Here is a 19,282-nt window from a genome sequence, read left to right on the forward strand (position 1 = left end):
GATAATGGTAATGCAGCAAATTGTTAAACGGGTTCGGTGGGTAGATGGTTGGACATAGATCTGGGAGATCTAAGTTTAATCTGCAGTTCAGCTACAGTTCACTGAGTATTGCTGGGAAAACAACTGGCAGCCTAGCAGCAGCAGCATACCGGTTAAACAAACTGGGGGTGAGAAATGGCATGTCACCTTTGAGAGTGGTGCATAGATACCCCAGTGCAATCCTGGCAGGATAAAAAGCCCTTTGCACAGTGAGAGAAGGGTGTGGAGAAGTAACTGAGTTATCCGATCAGAATCTGCCAGCACTAAGCCTGGAGCTGCCCTGGAGGGAACTATTGGAGATCTGTGACCAGAATGAGGAATCACCATCCACAAGAGAGAGAAAGGAGTCACCAAGCACTGATGGGAAACAGACTTACCTGGCGAGAGGTAACTAACCAGCCTGGGCCTAAAACATTCCAGGCAAACAAACAAAACAAGTAATAGTGACCTACTTGAGGTGATGGTATAAGAATGTTCAGAGAGGAAACAGGAATGAAAAAGAAGAAGATAGAAGTTTACAGCACTTCGGGTCAATAGCAACTGTAAGCTGTGGGGGCAGTGGAGGAGGAAATTGAGTTCTAGATTGGCTAAAAGAAGTGAAAGCCTCTTAAACAGCAGGCTGAAAAACAAGTGTCTGTGGAAACCATGGATGGTAGAGAGATTGTGTTGAAGTATAAAATATGGACCGAGGCAAAATTTCAAATGAGGCCTAGCAACGGGAGAGAGGTGCATTATTTGATAGCAAATAAATGGATAGGCAAAGGAGAATTAGAATTAGGCTGAGGACTGTGGGCCAGAAAGCCAAATGGGTGACTAAATTCATAGACTACACCAGGGCTTTTTCTTTTTTTTTTTAGAAGGAACCCACAGGAGTGCAGTTCCAGCTGGCTGGACATCAGGGGGTGTGCCCTAATATGCAAATGAGCACATGTTGGGCTTCTCTACATAAAAGCTCTGCATGAAACAATGATGACATCAGGGGTGTGTGGCCTAATATGCAAATGAGTCCCCGCAGGGCTTTTTCAACAAAAACACCCTGCGTGAAACAATGACAACATTGGGAGTGTGACCTAATATGCAAATGAGTTCCCACTGGGCTTTTTCTAAAAAAAAGCCCTGGGCTACTGCTGTTCCTTTCAGGATTACACAGAAACTGGGTTCTGTAAGTTGAGTCTGCTATTACCGTGGTACTATTACGATAAAACTCAAAAGGGGGAACAAAGTCCAAGCAGCATTTGACTAGATCAGGCTTGATTTCATGTACTGAGCTGAAAATGACAACTCCATGGCTAACATGGCTAATAAAATAGAGCTTCTGCTAATAAAAAATTACAGTATAGGCTTTGATTTTAATGCAAGTCGACACAGCTTAATTTTTCAGGAGAGTGTTTCAAGAATTGCATACCATGCTTATTCAGTTATGCGTGAATGTACATTAAAGGATTATGGAATAAAGTGAACTACAAAACACTATTTTTAAAAAGTTAGAATGAATGAGAGTGACTGGAGATTTCTAAGCGGTGAGATGCTAAACATGTGGGTAGTCTGGAATGAGACCAAGAGAATAATATGAGCCATTTGAATTCTTACCTGTAGCAAATACACTAGTAGAAAAATGCTGTGAAGTGGCCCATATTAAACAACAAGCTGCTTTCTAGTGTTTCCAGGGAGATTTTTGCAACCTATAAAAGACGGGTTTTAAAAAATCTATCCATGAATAGAAAATTAAGCCTATATTGAAAAACAGGAGTGCATGTCAGTGCTTTCTGTGAAAAAAAAATTGGCAGAAGCTGAATTACAGCAGATTAACCAACTGTTTTTTACCGTGTTGTACAAAAATGATATGCAATTTAATATATGCTTGTAAAACATGTGGATTAATTGCCACTCTGTACCTACCCTTGGAAGGAGCCATTAGGGAAGATACTGCTACTTCATGACTGAAAAGACAACAGCACAAATCAGGAGATTTCCCCATACCCGACAAACAAGGGCTTAACGCATGGAATTCACTGCCACAGGAGGTGGTGGCAGCTACATGCAAAGACGGCTTCAGAAGGGGATTGGATAAACATATGGAGCCGAGGTCCATCAGTGGCTGTTAGCCACATGGTATAGATGGAACTCTCTGTCTGGGGCAAGTGATGCTCTGTATGCTTGGTAGTGGAGGGGGGGGGGAGGCAACAGTAGGAGGTCTTCTAGTGTCCTGGCCCCACTGGTGGACCTCCAGATGGCAACTGTTTTGCTTTTTTTGTTTGTTTGTTTTTTGCCACTGTGTGACTGATCCAACATGGCTTCTCTTATGTTCTTATTATAAGTGTTGGCATTGCCCTAAAATCGGCGTTTCTGGCAAGAAATTTTAGATATAATCAGAAATATAATCAATATTTGTATAGCCCTTCTTTGGAAAAAAAAAAAGAGAGAGAGATCCCAGACTGGCTTAGAAGAATATGTACAGCGACTTTTATGTCTAAGTTGATGTATTTTAACAGACCGGGGGGTGGGTGGGTGAGGAGAATGAATCAGATTATTCATTTGTAGAAAATTGGATTCAAGTTATTGCATATTGAAATGTTGATTTTCAGCATAATCTCCAACTATTTGTCTTTTTTTATCCACTGTGAACAATATTAAATGTTAAAAACATTAATATTGCAGTGGACTAGCTCTGAATAATTTGAAATTTTAAACAATATTTTACTTGTATTTATTGACTGATTTCTTTCACAATGTGTTTATAATAATTTTAAGTGTTAAGCAAGCCTAACATATTAAGAGCACCCAACCCCCAGTTTAGCAGAAACTTGGAATTTAACTGAACCTCCTAGATTTCAGTAAAGTCTGGAATCTGAAACACCAAATAGTTTATTTATTCTTTAGACTTCTAGGTTGCCTTTCCTGCACATAGTGCTCAGGGTGGCTTACGATAGGATAAAACACTAATTAATAATTAGTCTAAATCAGTCATATCAAATAACAGTTAAAATAGTTCCACCACTTCCTGACTTCTGAGGTAGACAAGGAGGCTTTATTGTCCTGACACTGTCCTCAACCAAAAGCTTGGCGGAACATCTTTGCCTTACAGGCCCTACAGAAGGGTAACAAATCATGCAGGGCACAGATGTGAGCCAGTTTTGTGTAGTGGTTAAGTGTGCAGACTCTTATCTGGGAGAACTGGGTTTGATTCCCCACTCCTCCATGTGCAGCTGCTGGAATGGCCTTGGGTAAGTCATAGCTCTTGCAGAGCTGTCCTTGAAAGGGCAGCTTCTGTGAGAGTTCTCTCAGCCCCACCTACCGCACAGGGTGTCTGTTGTGGAGGAGGAAGATAAAGGAGACAGTAAGCTACTCTGAGATTCAGAGTGAAAGGCGGGATATACGTAAATTCAATATCATCTTCTTCTCCTTCTTCTCTGGCAGGGGCCAGAGCCAAAAATGACAGCCAGCTCTCTCTTGGGCTGGGGGAAACCAGCAGATTTTTTGCACCTGAGTGTAACGCCCTTTTGGGGGCATGTTGAGAGAGGTGGTCCCGAAGGTATGTGGGTCCCTGTCCATGAATGGCCTTGAAGGTTAATACCAACACCTTGAATTTGATCCGGTGCTCCACCAGTAACCAGTGCAGCTTGTGTAGCACAAGTTGTATATGTGCCATCCTCGGGGTCCCTATCAGGACCCATACAGCCACATTCTTGACTAGTTGGAGTTTCTGGGGCAACCTCAAGGGAATGCCCACATAGTGCGAGTTACAGTAGTCTCGTCTGGAGGCAACTATTGTATGGATTACCTAGCTAGGTCAGTGTGGGACAGGTAGGGAACCAGTTCCTGGGCCTGGTGCAAATGAAAAAATGCCACGCAGCAGCTTTTGCAACCTGTGCCTCCGTGCCTCCATTGACAAGGAGGCATCCAGATTTATTGTGACATCATTTATTATGACATTGGCATGTGTCTGAAATACCATAGTATGACATCTTTATTTTCTAATGAAAACAATGAAATCATGATAGAACTTCTTCCCTATCAGATCAAAAGCCAAGAGGAAAGTAAATATCATGATGAGGGAGTCAATTCCTTACATTTAACTGTTGAGTTTTATGATGCTCTTATTAGACAGCCTCTTCTAACCTCTGGCTAGACCAGGGGTGGCCGAACTGTGGCTCGGGAGCCACATGTGACTGTTTTACACATATTGTATGGCTCTCAAAACCCGCATGGCCCCATCAGCCGACTTAGAGAAGGCATTTCTCTTTTTAAATCACTTCTCCAAGTCAAGCCAGCCAGCGGCTTGGAGAAGGCATTTAAATTTAAGGTTGCTTTCTTTCCACCTCTCTCTTCCTCACCCCTCCCATCTATTCCCCTCCTTCCCCCACTTCCTTCCATGTCCATGTCTTCTGGCTCTCAGACATTGATTCTATGTGGCTCTTATGTTAAGCAAGTTTGCCCACCCCGGTCTAGACCATATGCAAAAACAATATGCATTTATGTTCTGATGCCCTGCCTGCTTGGTTTATGGCACAATTCCAATAGTACCAAGATTCACCAGCACATGTGCTGGTTGCTAAAGATGGGAAACTACGTATCAGTCAGCATACTTTCTTTTCTTTTCTTAAAATCAGTGTGTGCTTCTAGCTGTTGTGGTGAAACTTATTTTCTCTCCTATCACATTGCATATCTCCACGAGCAGTTCCCTGGCTCTTCATCACGATCTCTATTAATTCCTCTCATCCAGTCCTTACTCCCAAATGTCTCCTCTCCTCTTGTACAAGTTTAATGCAAGTTAGACAGAACCCCCATCCCATTTTTCATTCTTGCTGTCCAGTTCCTATACCTATTCCAAGGATCTGCTGCAGCCCATCCTGCTCTTTCTTGGTTGCCCACCAGAGGCCTCATGTCTTTTCTTGCAACAGGTGGAGAACAGGACACTGGTGTGTGTGTGTGTGTGTGTGTGTGTGTGTGTATAAAAGTACTGAATCTACAGTAAAATACTTCCACCTGTCCTTATTTTCTAATGTCTTAATTTCCTCAGTAACATATTTTATAACCGTGCCCTATTCTGGTTTATCCTAGCCTACTATAGTAATCTCTCTTATCACAGCTAACATTATTAAAAGAGGAGGGAATTGCTCAGTACACACATTTCTTTCACACTCTGGTGGCTTACATTTCCTTTTTTCTTCATGCACAAGACACATTTATTATTAAATATAATTCTTCATGATCCAAAAGCGCAGGCAATTACCCATTCTAAGGAGCACTGATATTTACTTTCAAGTGAGGGCCACAGAGAAAACAGCAGCATGTTGATTTCTTGCAATAAATCACCTTTAATTAAAAAAAGCCGTTACATAAACAAACATCCACCCACTTTTGAAGAGGTCGCTTGTGATCAAACAAGCCAGTCCTTTGGTCAGCAACACTGCCTGCCAATAGACAAGCCGAAGGTCACTGATCACTGTGGGAGCCATCCAGGGGTGGAATTCTAGCAGGAGCTCCTTTGCATATTAGGCCACACACCACTGATGTAGTCAATCCTCCAAGAGCTTACAAAAAAGACCTTAAGCAGACCTCTCACTCCACAATATCCCCTTTGGGAAAGCCACAGCAGACTTACGGCAACCCTTGTTGAGTTTTCAAGGTAAGAGATGTTTAGAGGTGGTTTTCCATTGCTTGTCTCCATGTTCCAATGCTGGTATTCCTTGGAGGCTCCTTTTAAATGCCCTCCCTTCATTGGAAATAATGGAAGATGGGGGCACCTTCTTTTGGGGCTCATAGAATTGGACCCCCTGGTCCAAACTTTTTGAAACTTGGGTGGTTTTTTTTAGGAGAGGCACCACATGACATGCTGAAAATTTGGTGAATCTACCCCCCAAAACAGCCCCAAAGAGCCCCAGATACCCTCAAATCAATTTTCCATAATACTCTATGGGGACCACTCTCCATAGGATATAATGAAATGCCCAGTGGACAATCAATCCCCCCTTCCCACTTTCTGATATCCCTGAAGCGGGGGGGGGAGGGCCTCCTAACCAGGAGATCCCCTGCCCCAACTGGCCCCCAACCCTAATTTACTGTGAGCGGCCCAAGGTTACCCAGCAGGCTACAGGTAGAGGACTGGGGAATCAAACTTGGTTCTCCAGATTAGAGTCTACCACCGTTAACCACTATACCACACTGGCTCTCCACATCACACTAGGAATTTTGCCTTGAAGGCATTTAAGCATTTGGCATTTTACACAGGTACACGATTAAAAAGCATGAATCTCTTTTTAAAAAGGCTACGACCTGGACACTCTTCTGGTGTCTGTCTGCCACAAGAAGACAACGAAGACGACATTGGATTTATATCCCGCCCTCCACTCAGAGTCTCAGAGCGGCTCACAATCTCCTTTATCTTCCTCCCCCACAACAGACATCCTGTGAGGTGGGTGAGGCTGGAGAGGGCTCTCACAGCAGCTGCCCTTTCAAGGACAACCTCTGCCAGAGCTATGGCTGACCCAAGGCCATTTCAGCAGGTGCAAGTGGAGGAGTGGGGAATCAAACCTGGCTCTCCCAGATAAGAGTCCGCACACTTAACCACTACACCAAACTAGCTCTCTTTATCTGTTCGCAACCACTTTATGCTTAAGTCAGTCCAGTGGCATCTGTCCTGCCCTGCTGTGTCCATCAGTAATAAAATGAATATATGGCAATATAATCATTACAAAATCCCAGTAGTTAAACAGAAAATGTCTCAAATTAAACACTAGAAAAATATATCCAATATATCCACTAATATTTAATCTATGAAAAAATAACAGTATAATGAAAAACTGAAGAGAATATGAAAGCTTTAGAAATGTAGGCAATGGTGCATAAATTGAAGCAAAAATTTGAGATTCAGTATCTCTTTATTATTATTACGCAAAATTTGCATTACTCTACATGGGATTGACCTTGCTGCCCTTTTCCCATCCTTTTTAAAAAACAAAACAAAAAACCCCCCAACAACTTTTCTGCCACTTTCTCTCTCAACTATGCCTTTTTTATTACTTCTCCAGGGTTTTGTTAGGAATAAACTAAAAATCCCAGTAATGGTTCTTTCCACATGTGATATCACTTCAGATGATCCTTGCAACCATTTCCTCACGCCTCAAGACATTTTTTCTTCTCTCCTTGTTCCCGAGGAACTCCACTGGGATGGAGTCTCCACTTTGTACTTCCATCTTATGTTTCTCTCTCTCCCTGGGATATATTTTTATCCAAACTTTTTTCACAGCAATTGGCTTCATCATTGAACAGATCCCCTGCCCCCCCCCATTTTTTTGTTGCTGACTCTTGCATAGTCCTACCTCAGATGATTAAGGGAAGTCTCTTCAGACCAGGAAGAAGAAGACTGCAGATTTATACCCCGCCCTTCTCTTTGAATCAGAGACTCAGAGCGGCTTATCTCCTATATCTTCTCCCCTCACAGCAGACACCCTGTGAGGTGGGTGACGCTGAGAGGGCTCTCACAGCAGCTGCCCTTTCAAGGACAACTCCTGTGATAGCTGTGGCTAACCCAAGGCCATTCCAGCAGCTGCAAGTGGAGGAGTGGGGAATAAAACCCGGGCCTCCCAGATAAGAGTCCGTGTACTTAACCACTACACCAAACTGGAACTTCTGTGCATACCCTGCAGGGAAGAACCCTCCATCTTACCTTCCACATTTGTGCGAATAGGCATGTCCTGTGTGCTCTGATAAACTGCTCTTTGACCCACTGTTCATCCCATTCTCCTCAGTCTTCCCTGTTACCTCTTGGATTAATGACACCTGATTCACAATGCCATAATATTCTGCAGCACACATAATTATGAAATGGATTTACTCATTTGTGCTCAACTTGTTCTGCATATTCAGAGGCCACTTTTACGTCTATGTGTCCCATTCATATGCCCAAGGTTTTTTGGGATTTTTTTTTTAGCAGGAACTCAAAGGAACACAGTTTCTGGCTGGCTTGGTGTCAGGGGGTGTGGTCTAATATGCAAATGAGTCCCTGCTGGGCTTTTTCTACAAAAAAAGCTCTGCATGTGACTCAAGGAAACATTAGGATTCCTCAAAAAGTCACTGTAAAATAGACAGTCTAGGCTAGAATTTGGTAGCAGAAATCACTGCTTCTATACTTTCTTGAGCACATCTTTAGTCAACAGTACTCAGAAATATCTTTCATCTCAGTAGCTGAACTCAAAGTGGACTCAGAACACCCCTTCTGGAATCACTCAGAAATGTGTTATGTCCAGAGCTTTTTTTTTTGAGCAGGAACACACAGGAACGCAGCTCTGGCTGGCTTGGTGTCAAGGGGTGTGGCCTAATATGCAAATGCATTCCTACTGGGCTTTTTCTACAAAAAAAGCCCTGGTTATGTTTAAAAAAGGACTCTTTATGTGATCATATGATTGAGCCAGCATTCTTCTTTGTCAAGTCTTAATTAGGGATGCTGTGAATTCCAAGACAGGCGTGTTCAATAGTCTAATTTATAGCTTATATGATCTTCAAATATGGCTTATATGATCTTCAGAGGTGTCAGACATGATTCACATAACTTGTGCCAAACAGCCTCAAATGCCTACTGAACAGGTTTGCGCTGAGTCTTTACAAAATACTGCCAATTTTAACTGTTCAGCAGTCATTTGTATTATTTGGTGCTAACACAGACAAACCCTGAAGAGATGGATTTTACTGAAATATGCAGTGTTAATTTATGACTGATTTATATGTTTTGTGGCTGATTTAATTGTCTATTTAAATAATCGCCTGCTGAGCAGAGCAGCGACAGGGGTGGGTGGGAAGAAGAACTCATTTGGGCATGAAGATGCTCATTGCGCTGTACTGCATGGTTAGGGAGGAATGCAGTTAAGCAGCTTGGTGAACAGCCACACCTGGGTCAAGTAACAGTTGAACCCATCCTTGAAAAATCTGCTCCTTGTTCATGACCAGCAACTAGTGGATGTTTCAAGCATCCTTCATTTTAATTAATATGCACATCTGCTTATGTACACTAGTAAGGGGGGAGGGGAGGCAAATGGAGACAAACCCTACATGCACAGTGGTCAGAAAGTCTAAAAACAAAACAGTGGAAAATGGCAACTCCTTCCACAAATAAGGTCAGGTAACTTGGAACAGGTAAGCGGATAGCCCAGGCTAGCCTGATCTCATCTCAGAAGTTAAGTAGAGCCAGCCCAGGCCATTATTTGGATGGGAGACTACCAAGGAATATCAGGGTCATGATGAAGAAGACAGTAGATTTATACCCCGCCCTTCTCTCTGAATCAGAGTCTCAGAGCGACTCACAATCTCCTTTATCTTCTTCCCCTACAACAGACACCCTGTGAGGTGGGTGGGGCTGAGAGAGCTCTCACAGCAGCTGCCCTTTCAAGGACAACTCCTACAAGAGCTATGGCTGACCCAAGGCCATTCCAGCAGCTGCAAGTGGAGGAGTGGGGAATCAAACCTGGTTTGCCCAGATAAAAGTCCCCACACTTAACCGCTACACCAAACTGACTCTCTGATGCAGAGACAGGCAATGGCAAACCACCTCTGAATGTCTCCTGCCTTGGAAACCCTATGTGGCCACCATAAGTTAGCTGTGACTTGGGGGTACTTTCCACCACCAACTTTGAACCCCAAACCCCAGGGAGAATTTTGCATGGGTGGAGTTTCACAAGCATCCCCTGCAGCGAAGTTTCTGTCTTTAGCACATTTATACCAATGTCAACCCACAGGCAGTCTTGTAAGGATCTCAAAGTTTCCTCGCAGAGGAGCGCTTTATAATGAAATGTCAATCCTAATTTGAGCCTGGAGGCACTAAGTAATCTTTCTCTTTGCAATATTTACATTGTGGAATTACCTGAGATATTCATAACTCTAAAAAGCTGCTCTAAGCAAAGCCAGCCATCTCTGAGAACATAAATTCTGGGCTGCAAAAAAACCTCCACATTTGCAGCCTACAACAGTTCAAGGAGAAGGAGGAGGAATGAACAAGACAGCTGTGGAGAATATATATGACCTATATAATAATCCCAAAAGGACAAGCTATATTGCTGATCATTATTGCTGCTTAAAGAGGACATGGGAGATCTGATAATTCTAAAAAGAACAGGATATATAAAACCCACTGAAAACAAGTCTCCAACAAGATATTATCAAAATATACTGTCAAGAAATGCTATTTCCTTACACAAATCAGACTCACTGTATGAGGTCTGAAAATATAGTCATAATGTTTAGTCTTTTATCTCCTTCAAGGGCAAGAGGAAAGGAACAGGCCATTTGAACAGGCTGATATGACACCGTGTCATTAACAATTGCAACATGACATATATTAGTTTCTAGGTGTTTTCGGCTTTTAGCTGTATTTTTTTTTGAGTTTGCCCAATTGCTTTTCTTCCTGGCCTTAGATAGGCATCTTTATTTAATGTAAATGTTTAAACCTGGAGGGAAATGCTTATAGATAAAAGCCTTAAGAAAGGATATAGGAAAATATAAACCAAAAGTAGGATTTTAATCCTGTATACTGGCCTTGAAATCTTGCCATGGATGGTGGGGGGGGGGGGGGAATATTAAGCAGTCAGTTTCTGATAGGCAATCTTAATGCAAAGATCAGGTCTTACCAGAATTTCAGGTAAACTCTATGATTAATGTTGGGAAGAAGACAGTCTTTATCACTCACTGTGCTGTAAAATTACTACAGGTTATAGATATATGGGATATAGAGGACAGAGGGTTTGGGTTTTTTTTTTTTAAAAATCAAAAGCTTATTCAATAAAATCTTGAAGGATTATCTGACATGATCTTTTAGTTGCTGGTTTTAAAGTTGCATTGGAAAGATTGTCTCTATTTTAAAACATCCATGGGATGTTTCATAGAAGACATGTTTTTTCTACAAACAGGATCTCCATTTTGGGAAATACATATGAATGCCTCACATATGAAATGCAAAAGAAATATTTGTTCCATCAGAGGTACCATTTGTGTTTATTTAGGTACAGGGGTGGCTAAAATGCAGCTTGTGTGGCTCTTGAAGCCCCCCCCCCCCATCAGCCAGCTTGGAGGAGACATTTGTGGTTAAAGTTGCTTTCTTTCTACTCCTCTTTCCATCAACTTGCTTGCTTGCCTGCCTTGTGGCTCTCAAACATCTGATGTTTATTCTATGTGGCTCTTATGTTAAGCAAGAGTGGCCACCCCTGATTTAGTACATTTTAGCAAATAACAGGTCATGTGGAACACAGATGGTTGCCTCTATGACAGAGCGTGGTGTAGTAAGTCAGAGCATCAGACTAGCACCTGGATTCAAATCCCTGCTCTGGAATCCTGGGACAATCACACTGTCAGCCTGACTTACCTTTACAGGGCTGAAAGGGACGATAAAATAGGGAGGGAGAGCAAAATAGGCGGCTCTTAGCTACTGGAAGAATGGTTTGGATAAAACTGCATCAACGGATACATAGTGTCACAATCAGTGGTGGTTTGCTAAAAGTAACCAGTAGAGGGAGCAGACAAAGATTCAGTATGTATTTTTGGTATGGAAATTTAAAAGCAAATAACTGTTTTTGCAAAGTTCATTGCGATGATATGATGCTGAAGAGGCTCCTCCCTGCACGCAGAAACAAAAACACAAGATGCGAGCGCATGGATTAAACCAAGTTGGTCTGATCTGCATAATATTAAATGCTTCTTTTACTACTTAGCCTGTGTTACTACTCTAGGGTAGCCTTGTTTGAGCTACAAGTATTAGCAGCAGCTCCACAGCTGCACCCTGACTCCAAGTTCTGCCATCATCCCTTCTGGCTTCATTTATCTGCACCTCCACAGCCAAGCTATGGTACCCAGATATTCTAATCCTCATTCCCCTCTTGAACATATGAAGCTGCCTTATATTGAATCAGACCTTTGGTCCATCAAAGTCAGTATTGTCTTCTCAGACTGGCAGTGGCTCTCCAGGGTCTCAAGCTGAGGTTTTTCACACCTATTTGCCTGGACCTTTTTTTGGAGATGCCAGGGACTGAACCTGGGACCTTCTGCTTCCCAAGCAGATGCTCTTCCACTGAGCCACCGTCCCTCCCCAGGAAGGGACTGTGGCTCAGTGGAAGAGCCTCTGCTTCGCATTCACAAGGTCCCATGTTCAACTCCCGTTAAAAGGATCAGGGAGTAGGTGATGTGAAAGATCTGAGACCCTAAAGAGCTGCTGCCTGTCTGAGTAAGCAATGCTGACCTTGATGGTTGGTTTGGCAGTTTCATATTTGTTCATATGTTCTCCTCCCAGGCCTTTAAGCCTGCCAAGGTATTTATTGATGCTCATCAGCACCAAGAAAGTCCCCTTTGGGTGCTATCCAGCAAATGGGTAAGATCAACATCCGCCTGCACACATACTTTCTCCGTTGTGGCCTCATGAGAGATCAAGAACACTCCCACACTTCTGTCATTCTTTCCACAAATGGTGTAAAGCTGAACTGTTCAGGAAGGCATTTCTACAATCTACAAGGGATATACTATAACAGAATTACTCAGGAAGGTGCTTGATGATGAAGAAGATACTGAATTTATACCCTGCCCTTTACTTTGAGAAGAGCCCCATGGCGCAAAGTGGTAAAGCTGTAGTACTGCAGTCAGAGCCCTCTGCTCATGACCTGAGTTCGATCCCAGAGGAAGCTGGTTCAGGTAGCTGGCTCCAGGTTGACTCAGCCTTCCATCCTTCCGAGGTCAGTAAAATGAGTACCCAGCTTGCTGGGGGCAAAGTGTAGATGACTGGGGAAGGCAATGGCAAACTACCCTGTAAAAAGTCTGCTGTGAAAACATGAAAGCAACATCACCCCAGAGTTGAAAATGACTGGTGTTTGCACAGGGGACTACCTTTACCTTTACTTTGAATCTCAGAGCAGTTTACAATCTCCTTTACTTTCCTCCCCCACAACAGACACCCTGTGAGGTAGATGGGGCTGAGAGAGCCTGCCCAGAAGCTGCCCTTTCAAGGCTAACCCAAGGCCATTCCAGCAGCTGCAAGTGGAGGAGTGGGAAATCAAACCCAGTTCTCCCAAATAAGAGTCCGCGCATTTAACCACTACACCAAACTGGGCCTCAGTGAAGGGGTCTGTGGACTATACTACCATGTATAGGATGTATCTGTTTGCTGTATGCATTATCCTGCTCTCACTGCATTATTTTCTACTCATGTAATACCATTTTGCTGCATTGTGTCTGCATTTGTATCATGTCTAATATTCTTTGCTTGTTCAGATTCCTGTAATCCTAGGATTACAGAGTACATCAATTTATACCATATAATCCACTTTCAGAGCAATCCTAAAAGGGGGTGGGAATCAGAATAGGGACCTGACTGACCACTATGCAGTGTACACTGGAGCAGGGCACTGGCACCACTGCACAATTGAGTTCCACAGACACAGGAATATCTCAGCTGCATGCTGGTGGAGCAATAGTGCAAACACTGGCATAGATGTGGGCATTCCAGGGGTGTGGCAGCAGTTAGGCAGCACTGCAGTAGGCTCAAAGTTGCACCAGCAATGTAGCCCATTGAAGGCCATGTTAACTTCAAATTAATGCCCTCTCCCACAGCTTTGACCATGCTCACTTGACCCCAAACAGCTCAGGATACTAAGTGCACACACGATCAATGCACTCCCTCACTCAGGCCACACCCCTCCTTTGGACCCAATCATGCCCCCCACACTCTACAAATGGTTCTAGGAGGAAATCCCAGAATTCCAGAGGTAGGGCACGCAGTACAGAATGTTGTCCAGCAGCTCCCTGCCATGTGGACTTAAAGTGAGTGCGCGTGTACCCTGGTAGCAGACACAACACAGGCAGAGCACTTAGCACCTCTGGGAAAGCACCTGGGGGAATATACCACACAGGGAGCAAAGTCCACACTTTGTGGCTGACCTCTGCCAGATTTCAGCCTGCAAAAGTAAACCAGGCCCTCTGCCGCGATCTCAAGGGGTAAGCAAGGTAAGGAAGGCTGCTAGTCCCCTACCCCCATACCTCCCCTTGGACCTAACACAGTGATCCTGAGCTGCTCTGGATATGGTGTCTCCCCTTCCTGAACTCGGCAGCCATGGAGTCAAGCAGCGGGCCCCCAGCCACATAAGGTGGTTAGGTGAGATGGGGCTTGCCTGAGGTAGCTGCTGGGGGAGGGGGACACTGTAATGGCTGTGGACCAGGCTGCTTTCTTAGCCAGGTGACACCAACCCTTGACCAAAACCCTGTGGTGACCAGCAAGCAGCACCAACCTTTGTGCTGGATGATTCTGCATGATGGCCACACCCTCCAGGACCCGAAGGTGTTAACAATGTTTCTCTTCCATTACAGGGAGGTGCTGACAGGAAAGACTTAGATGAGGAAAGTGTGGAAATCAGCACCTTGGGGGTGGGGGCCCTTATGGCATTGGACTGTCAGATGGGGTGCCCATTTTGCCACACAGAGCCCCCGGCAAGACTGGTGATGGCCCTTCATTCTGCCATGACAGAACATCACCATATGAAGCTGCCTTATACTGAATCAGACCCTTGATCCATCAAAGTCAGTATTGTCTTCTCAGACGGGCAGCGGCTCTCCAGGGTCTCAAGCTGAGGTTTTTCACACCTATTTGCCTGGACCCTGTTTTGGAGATGCCAGGGATTGAACCTGGGACCTTCTGCTTCCCAAGCAGATGCTCTACCACTGAGCCACTGCCCCTCCCCTGACCCACCAGCTACTCTTACATCTGTTTTGGCCCATATGCAGGTGCTGATCCAACAGACTGAGGTGACACCCCAACTGCACAACCGAAACAACATCAAAGTGCAAACACTGCAGCAGAAATTGCCCCTTGTAAGCACTCAGACTCATCCAGCATCCTGGTTATTCTGGTCATTCCCTCCCCACTGCCATCAAATGGTTACCAGTTAAAAGGGTCACGATTGCACCAGAGCCACCCTATTGTCCCTGGATCCCTTTCATACAATTGAATCACTATGGTCGTTTTCGCACTCACCTTAATCAGCAGCGACGACCCTGTTCACCGCACAGGATCTGCGCGGATTTCGCACTAATTGCCGCGGAGCACCCAGAAGAGCCGGAAAGTCCCGGCGCTTTTGCGGCGCAAACGGAAACCGCCAAAAACCAGTTTCCGTTTGCGCCGCAAAAGCGCCGGGACTTTCCGGCTCTTCTGGGTGCTCCGCGGCAATTAGTGCGAAATCCACGCAGATCCTGCGCGGTGAAGAGGGTCGTCACTGCTGATTAAGGTGAGTGCGAAAACGACCTATGCCTGTCTGAGGTGTTGGTGTCTGTTGGGGACCCATATAGGGGAGGGAGCAGCAGGATGGTGTTGAGGAAGCAACAAGGACCCATTGGACACAACAGGGGCAGGGACCTCATCCTGGCAAGACTGCAGTCACAGAAACAGACACAGATGGGCGGGAGGGTAAAGCAAAGGAATAGGCTGCTGTTCCCTCAGCCACAGCCACACAGCATACAGGAATGATTGGTGGATAGCCAACTCACTTTGTGCAAGAACTGGGCGGGGGGGTGGGGAGACATCCTGGGATGGGAGGATTCCACGGGTGATTACTTATGAAGCAGTCTTGAGGGAGGTGGCTGGCTGGCATGGCCCAGCAAGGAATACTAGACTCCCAACAAAGTCATTAGCATAAAGGCTACGGTGAGGTTTGGTGATGGATGAAAGCACTGCTAGGGCCATCTGGATCCCAGCCACCCGGGGAATATTTGGGCATGCAAATAAGGAGCTTGAATGGCATGCAACAGTGGCAAGGTGGCAACATCAGCTGCCACAGTACTAGCAATGGGAGCCATGAAGAATATACATATCGCCCTTTCAGATGGCCCTCCAGTAAGATGGCAGCCATGATGGTAAATACAATCACTGCTTATTCGGAACCAGGTTCCAGAAACACACTAGCAATCTGGGTCCCAATGCCCACAGAGCTAGGAGCATCAGCCTGTTATAGGGTTGATCACTGTGGAGGGATCAGTCATCTGCACAGATGTGCAATCTCAACCATGAACCCCCCCCCTCTCCTTTTTGCTTGCAGAAGTTACATCTCAGTCGTTCGGCCAGAGGTGTGACTGACACATGGCTTAACCATCTCACCCAGTGGAAATTCCTAATTCTGTAGTCACTAGCCCAGGGGTAGGGAACATTGGCTCTCCAGATGTTTTTTGCCTACAACTCCCATCAGCCCCAGCCAGCAGGACCAATGGCTGGGGCTGATGGGAGTTGTAGGCAAAAACATCTGGAAAGCCAACGTTCCCTACCCCTGTACTAGCCGTTTTCGCACTCACCTTACTCCGCCCTCACGTCCGTCTTCTCCCCACAGCATCTTCCTGATTTCCCACTATTTGCATCAGGGCTACAGCAAACATCGCGGTTTTTGCAAAGCAAACAGAAACTGATTTTTAGCGGTTTCCGTTTGCTGCGCGAAAAGCGTTTTCAATCTGTACTGGCAAGTAGACCACCCTTATCAGTTCCAATTACTGCTGAGTTGGGGCATGTGCTGGATGGGAGGTCTGGCATGGAGAAGGCCCATATGTGGGCTGGTGACACCCCCCATGAGCATACGCAGGCTACCAGCAGGTCCATCATTTCCTGGCTGGGCTGAGGGCATGACAGGCCCCTGAACTGTTGGCATGGCCATCAAATTGCCCCTCCTGCCAGATGCATGCCCACACACACTCCTGCTTAAGATGGCCCCTAAGATCCTGCCTTGCATAACCCTCCAGTGACAGTTCAGGGTCCAGTACCCTGGCCCATGGATCCTCCACATCAGCTCCACCAAGGCGAGGTGAGAGGCGCTGTTGCATGATGATGTTGTAGAACATGCTGCAAGCTGCAAACAGCTTTGCCACTGCCAGAGGCCACATAACTCTGCGGTCCCCTGTGTGGTGGAGGCATTGGAATTGCATCTTCAGTTGGTTGAAGGTCCACTTAATAACCATGCATTTTGGTCAGTGGACTTGGTTGTAGGCTTTGTGGTCCAGTGGGTCAGCTTTGGGATATGGTGTGGGCAAATAAGGCCGCGGGAGATACCCTTGGTCACCTGCAGGGAATGGCACATGGGGCATCAGGAGTGGTGTACTGTACGCCCACCCAGCCATGCCCACCATACTAACCCAGGAGCCATCCTTTACTCTCTGGCCAGGCAGCCAAGAGGCGACTGAGGCTGGATACAGCAAAGATCTGGGCATCAAGGACATGATGTCCCTAAAGCTGCTCCAAAATTCAGGCTACATTATTGGTTCGCGATCAGGGCTTCTTTTTTTTTTTTTGTAGTAGGAACTCCTTTGCATATTAGGCCACACACCTCTGATGTAGCCAGTCCTCCAAGAGCTTACAGGGCCTGCTGTAAGCTCTGATCCATACTGCATCCATTCTCCCTTTTACAAATTTGCAGAATTACAAAGAACTTTTTCTTTTTTCCAAAGTAAGGCATTTGTGTTGTTACTGCTTCTCAGATGAACCTCCAAGGGAATTCCAAACCCAATGGAAATCTAGTCACATAGAATTTGCTAAAGCACTTAACTCTTTTTTCCATGCAACCTTCATAGTACAAAAAAGTTGTTGCTGTTTCTTTAAAAAAAAAAATAGAGAGAGAGAGGGCAAAGAGTTTGCACAGTCGACCCAGCTAAGTGTATTATTCTTTCCTGGAGTCAAGTTTGCTGTGCACAGTTTTCTTTCTTTCTGACATATTACTCTGACTTTTCAGTTGCCCTTTTCACCCTCTTTGTCTGACTTTTATACTAGCTTATCTTCCCCCCATTTTGGACTCTGCATCTTTGATCTAAGTCTTTTGAGGTGTGAGTCTCTTAACCTATTTTCTACATGTGCTTCTGCATAATTGAGTGAACTATAAAATATTTCACTGGTAGTTCTGAAGCACTCCTAAGCATAGGGAGGTCTGAGCCTATGAAAAGGAAGTTCAGTCTTCCTGGCTTTAAAGCTGGCAGACTCCCATTTCTACACTATGTTGGATATTATTTTTAATATAGTCAAAAAATCTTAGAAAGGAGGTTCCAGTCCTTATTTGATCAATTCAGGGCATGTCTACATCTTAAAACAGGGTGTCGAACTCATTTGTTATGAGGGCTGGATCAGACATAAATGAGACCTTGTCGGGCCAGGCCATGTTGGTCCGGGTCATTTGTGTACCTATTTAAAATTAAGTAGCAAAGATATAAACTCCATAAAGGACACAGACAAACACAGTTAAATTTAAAAAAACCCTTAAAATAAAACATGCTTAAAACATTTGGGGAGGGACGGTGGCTCAGAGGGAGAGCATCTGCTCGGTAAGCAGAAGGTCCCAGATTCAGTCCCTGGCATCTCCAACTAAGAAGGGTCTAGGCAAGTAGGGGTGGAAAACCTCAGCTTGAAACCCTGGAGAGCCGCTGCCAGTCTGAGTAGACAATACTGACTTTGATGGACCCAGGGTCTGATTCAGTATAAGGCAGCTTCATATGTTCATAAGCACTCGTTGGTCTTAAAGGTGCTTTCTTTGTAGCTCTCCTGTGCGACCCAGGGAACTGGACAAAGGAAGCTCTGGCTCCTTCCTTCTTTCTCCAGGGGAAAGGAGCCTCAGCCAATAGAAGGAAGAGAGCCTTGGCTCAGTAGCTTTGCTGTGCAACTGAGAGATCCTGGTAAACCAAGCTATCCTCCCCTTTCTCCCTAAGGAAGGAGCCTCAGCCAATGGGAAAAAAGAGGCTTTGCTCTGTAGCTCCTGTGCAATTGAGCAAGCCTGGCAAAGCAAGCTGTGATGCAGAAGGAAACGAGAGGGAGAAGGAAGCAGATGACAGCCAGTTGCTCGGGAACCTGATAGGAGCCCTCCAGGGGCCTGATTTGGCCCCCAGGCCGCATGTTTGACACACCTGTCTTAAAGCCTATTGTCCCTGCTTCTGTTGTTTTGGGGACATTTAAACGCCCAATCATGCAGGTCCTGTGGTAACACTTGGTGACAAGATCCTAAGTAGCTCTTCTTCAAATGACAAAAACAACTCTGAAAATGGCCCTCCTCCTGCCTTGTATTAGCAAAAAAACAATATTTGAAAGCTGGCCATACTGTTGTGGTTGCCTAGCAATCCCCATAATGATCACTTAAGAGGGCTTTCACTTCTTAAAGGTACTACTGTGGCCTATATTTTTGGTTGGTTTTAACCAATGTATTTGGTTAAATACATTTTTTTTTTAAGATTTCAGATTTTTCTGCAAGCCTGGGGCTTTTCAGGT

This window comes from Heteronotia binoei, chromosome 9 (genome assembly GCF_032191835.1).
Source record: "Heteronotia binoei isolate CCM8104 ecotype False Entrance Well chromosome 9, APGP_CSIRO_Hbin_v1, whole genome shotgun sequence".
Classification (NCBI taxonomy): domain Eukaryota; kingdom Metazoa; phylum Chordata; class Lepidosauria; order Squamata; family Gekkonidae; genus Heteronotia; species Heteronotia binoei.